Below are 5,811 nucleotides of genomic sequence, written 5' to 3' on the forward strand. Positions count from 1 at the left end.
TGGAAGGCGTGGGCAAAAGCACACGAAAATATGGAAATCGCACGGAATTTTAGTTTTTTGGCTGAAAAACGCAAAAGACTAGGAACGATCATTGCAGGGCGGTGACTATGGTTCCTTAGGTCGTTAGTCCGGAAAATTTTTAGGCGATCCGGCTCCGGAGGCCCCGACCTACTCGGAAGGCGTGGGAGATAGCACACAAAAATATGGGAATCGGGCGGAATACTAGTTTTTTGGCCAAAAAATGCAAAAAATGAGGAACGATCATGGCGAGGCGGTGACTATGGTTCCTTAGGTCCTAATTGATGGCCCGAAAAATTTTTAGGCGATCCGAGTCCGGCGGCCCGGCCCACTCGGAAGGCATGGGCAATAGCACACAAAAAATGGTAATCGAGCGGAATTCTAGTTTTTTGGCCGAAAAACGTAATAAATGAGGAATGATCATGGCGGGGCGGTGACTATGGTTCCTTAGGTCGTATTTGATGGGCCGGAAAATTTTAGGCGATCGGGGTCCACGGCTCCCGGGACCACTCGGAAGGCGTAAGCTATAGCACACTAAAATATGCAAATCGCGCGAAGTTCTAGTTTTTTGGCCGAAAAATGCAAAGCATTTTGAACGATCATGGTGGGGCGGTGACTATGGTACCTTAGGTCGTATTTGATAGTCCGAAAAAATTTTAGGCGATAGGGGTCCGCGGCTCCCCGGACCACTTGGAAGGCGTGGGTATAGCACACGAAAATATGGGAATCGGGCGTAACTCTAGTTTTTTGGCCGAAAAATGCAGAAAATGAGAAACGATTATGGCGGGGCGGTTACTATGGTTCCTTAGGTCGTATTTGACGGCCCAGAAAATTTTTAGGCGATCGGGGTCCGGGGGTCCCGGAACCACTTGGAAGGGTGGGCAATAGCACACAAAAATATTGTAATCGGGCGGAATTCTAGTTTTTTGGCCGAAAAACGCAACAAATGAGGAATGATCATGGCTGGGCGGTGACTATGGTTCCTTAGGTCATATTTGATAGTCCGGAAAAATTTTAGGCGATAGGGGTCCGGAGTTCCCGGGTTCACTTGGAAGGCGTGGGCTATAGGAAACGAAAATATGGGAATCGCGCGGAATTCTAGTTTTTTGGCCGAAAAACAGAAAAAACTAGGAACGATCATGGCTGGGCGGTGACTATGGTTCCTTAGGTCTTATTTGATAGTCCGTAAAATTTTTAGGCGATAGGGGTCCGGAGACCCGGGACCACTCGGAAGGCGTAGGCTATAATACATAAAAATATGGGATAGCGCAGAATTCTAGTTGTTTGGCCGAAAAATGCAAAAAAAGAGGAACGATCATGGCGGGGCGGATACTATGGTTCCTTAGGTCATATTTGGTAGTCCGGAAAAATTTTAGGCGATAGGGGTCAGGAGGTCCCGGGACCACTCGGAAGGCGTGGGCTACACACAAAAATATGGGAATCGCGCGGAATTCTAGTTGTTTGGCCGAAATCGCAAAAATTGAGGAACGATCATGGCGGGGTGGTTACTATGGTTCCTTATGTCATATTTGATGGCCCGGAAAAGTTTTAGGCGATCGGGGTTCGGGGTTCCCGGGACCCCTTGGAAGGCGTGGGCTAAAGCACACGAAAATATGGAAATCGCGCGGAATTCTAGTTTTTTGGCTGAAAAACGCAAAAGACTTGGAACGATCATGGCGGGGCGGTGACTATGGTTCCTTAGGTCGTATTTGATAGTCCGGAAAATTTTTAGGCGATCCGGCTCCGGGGGCCCGACCCACTCGGAAGGCGTGGGCGATAGCACACAAAAATATGGGAATCGGGCGGAATTCTAGTTTTTTGGCCAAAAAATGAAAAAACGAGGAACGATCATGGCGAGGCGGTGACTATGGTTCCTTAGGTCTTATTTGATAGTCCGGAAAAATATTAGGCGATAGGGGTCCGGAGGTCCCAGGACCACTCGGAAGGCGTGGGCTATAACACACAAAAATATGGGAATCGCGCGGAATTCTAGTTGTTTGGCCGAAAAACGCAAAAAAGAGGAACGATCATGGCAGGGCGGATACTATGGTTCCTTAGGTCATATTTGGTAGTCCGGAAAAATTTTAGGCGATAGGGGTCAGGAGGTCCCGGGACCACTCGGAAGGCGTGGGCTACACACAAAAATATGGGAATTGCGCGGAATTCTAGTTGTTTGGCCGAAAAATAGAAAAAACTAGGAACGATCATGGCTGGGTAGTGACTATGGTTCCTTAGGTCTTATTTGATAGTCCGTAAAATTTTTAGGCGATAGGGGTCCGGAGACCCGGGACCACTCGGAAGGCGTAGGCTATAACACACAAAAATATGGGATAGCGCAGAATTCTAGTTGTTTGGCCGAAAAATGCAAAAAATGAGGAACGATCATGGCGGGGAGGATACTATGGTTCCTTAGGTCATATTTGATAGTCCGGAAAAATTTTAGGCGATAGGGGTCAGGAGGTCCCGGGACCACTCGGAAGGCGTGGGCTATACACAAAAATATGGAAATTGCGCGAAATTCTAGTTGTTTGGCCGAAAAACGCAAAAAATGAGGAACGATCATGGCGGGGTGGTTACTATCGTTCCTTAGGTCGTATTTGATGGCCCGGAAAATTTTAGGCGATCGGGGTTCGGGGTTCCCGGGACCCCTTGGAAGGCGTGGGCTAAAGCACATGAAAATATGAAAATCGCGCGGAATTCTAGTTTTTTGGCTGAAAAATACAAAAGAGTAGGCACGATCATGGCGGGGCGGTAACTATGGTTCCTTAGGTCCTAATTGATGGCCCGAAAATTTTTTAGGCGATCCGAGTCCGGCGGCCCGGCCCACTCGGAAGGCGTGGGCAATAACACACAAAAATATGGTAATCGAGCGAAATTCTAGTTTTTTGACCGAAAAATGCAATAAATGAGGAACGATCATGGCGGGGCGGTGACTATGGTTCCTTAGGTCGTATTTGATGGCCCGGAAAATTTTAGGCGATCGTGGTCCACAGCTCCCGGGACAGTCGGAAGGCGTAAGCTATAGCACACGAAAATATGCAAATCGCGCGGAGTTCTAGTTTTTTGGCCGAAAAATACAAAGCATTTTAAACGATCATGGTGGGGCGGTGACTATGGTACCTTAGGTCATATTTGATTGTCCGGAAAAATTTTAGGCGATCGGGGTCCGCGACTCCCCGGACCACTTGGAAGGCGTGGGTATAGCACACGAAAATATGGGAATCTGGCGTAATTCTAGTTTTTTGGCCGAAAAATGCAAAAAATGAGAAACGATGATGGCGGGCGGTGACTATGGTTCCTTAGGTGGTATTTGATAGTCCGGAAAATTTTTAGGCGATAGGGGTCTGGAGACTCGGGACCACTCGGAAGGCGTAATAAAGAAAAATATGGGATCGCGCGGAATTCTAGTTGTTTGGCCGAAAAACGCAAAAAATGAGGAACGATCATGGCGGGGCGGATACTATGGTTCCTTAGGTCGTATTTGATAGTCTAGAAAAATTTTAGGCGATAGGGGTCCGGAGGTCCCGGGACCACTCGGAAGGTGTGGGCTATAACACACAAAAATATGGGAATCGTGCGGAATTCTAGTTGTTTGGCCGAAAAACGCAAAAAATAAGGAACGATCATGGCGGGGCGGATATTATGGTTCCTTAGGCAGTATTTGATTGCCCGGAAAAATTTTAGGCGATCGGGGTCCGCGGCTCTTGGGACCACTCGGAATGCGTGGGTATAGCACACGAAAATATGGGAATCGGGCGAAATTCAAGGTCTTTTTCAGTAACATGAAAAAAATGTGGAAAGATCTTGGCAGGGCTGCGACTATTGTTCCTTTGGTCTTATTTGATAGTCCGGAATATCAAACACACAAAAATATGGGAATCGCGCGGAATTCTAGTTGTTTGGCCGAAATCGCAAAAATTGAGGAACGATCATGGCGGGGTGGTTACTATGGTTCCTTATGTCATATTTGATGGCCCGGAAAAGTTTTAGGCGATCGGGGTTCGGGGTTCCCGGGACCCCTTGGAAGGCGTGGGCTAAAGCACACGAAAATATGGAAATCGCGCGGAATTCTAGTTTTTTGGCTGAAAAACGCAAAAGACTTGGAACGATCATGGCGGGGTGGTGACTATGGTTCCTTAGGTCGTATTTGATAGTCCGGAAAATTTTTAGGCGATCCGGGTCCGGGGGGCCCGACCCACTCGGAAGGCGTGGGCGATAGCACACAAAAATATGGGAATCGGGCGGAATTCTAGTTTTTTGGCCAAAAAATGCAAAAATGAGGAACGATCATGGCGAGGCGGTGACTATGGTTCCTTAGGTCTTATTTGATAGTCCGGAAAAATATTAGGCGATAGGGGTCCGGAGGTCCCGGGACCACTTGGAAGGCGTGGGCTATAACACACAAAAATATGGGAATCGCGCGGAATTCTAGTTGTTTGGCCGAAAAACGCAAAAAAAGAGGAACGATCATGGCAGGGCGGATACTATGGTTCCTTAGGTCATATTTGGTAGTCCGGAAAAATTTTACGCGATAGGGGTCAGGAGGTCCCGGGACCACTCGGAAGGCGTGGGCTACACACAAAAATATGGGAATTGCGCGGAATTCTAGTTGTTTGGCCGAAAAATAGAAAAAACTAGGAACGATCATGGCTGGGCGGTGACTATGGTTCCTTAGGTCTTATTTGATAGTCCGTAAAATTTTTAGGCGATAGGGGTCTGGAGACCCGGGACCACTCGGAAGGCGTAGGCTATAACACACAAAAATATGGGATAGCGCAGAATTCTAGTTGTTTGGCCGAAAAATGCAAAAAAATGAGGAATGATCATGGCGGGGCGGATACTATGGTTCCTTAGGTCGTATTTGATAGTCCGAAAAAATTTTAGGCGATAGGGGTCAGGAGGTCCCGGGACCACTCGGAAGGCGTGGGCTACACACAAAAATATGGGAATTGCGCGGAATTCTAGTTGTTTGGCCGAAAAATGCAAAAAATGAGGAACGATCATGGCAGGGCGGATACTATGGTTCCTTAGGTCATATTTGGTAGTCCGGAAAAATTTTAGGCGATAGGGGTCAGGAGGTCCCGGGACCACTCGGAAGGCGTGGGCTACACACAAAAATATGGGAATTGTGCGGAATTCTAGTTGTTTGGCCGAAAAATAGAAAAAACTAGGAACGATCATGGCTGGGCGGTGACTATGGTTCCTTAGGTCTTATTTGATAGTCCGTAAAATTTTTAGGCGATAGGGGTCTGGAGACCCGGGACCACTCGAAAGGCGTAGGCTATAACACACAAAAATATGGGATAGCGCAGAATTCTAGTTGTTTGGCCGAAAAATGCAAAAAATGAGGAATGATCATGGCGGGGCGGATACTATGGTTCCTTAGGTCGTATTTGATAGTCCGGAAAAATTTTAGGCGATAGGGGTCAGGAGGTCCCGGGACCACTCGGAAGGCGTGGGCTACACACAAAAATATGGGAATTGCGCGGAATTCTAGTTGTTTGGCCGAAAAACGCAAAAAATGAGGAACGATCATGGCGGGGTGGTTACTATCGTTCCTTAGGTCGTATTTGATGGCCCGGAAAATTTTAGGCGATCGGGGTTCGGGGTTCCCGGGACCCCATGGAAGGCGTGGGCTAAAGCACATGAAAATATGGAAATCGCGCGGAATTCTAGTTTTTTGGCTAAAAAACACAAAAGAGTTGGCACGATCATGGCAGGGCGGTAACTATGGTTCCTTAGGTCCTAATTGATGGCCCGAAAATTTTTTAGGCGATCCGAGTCCGGCGGCCC

The sequence above is a fragment of the Nicotiana tabacum genome, unplaced genomic scaffold (assembly GCF_000715075.1).
Source record: "Nicotiana tabacum cultivar K326 unplaced genomic scaffold, ASM71507v2 Un00010, whole genome shotgun sequence".
NCBI classification, from domain to species: Eukaryota; Viridiplantae; Streptophyta; class Magnoliopsida; order Solanales; family Solanaceae; genus Nicotiana; species Nicotiana tabacum.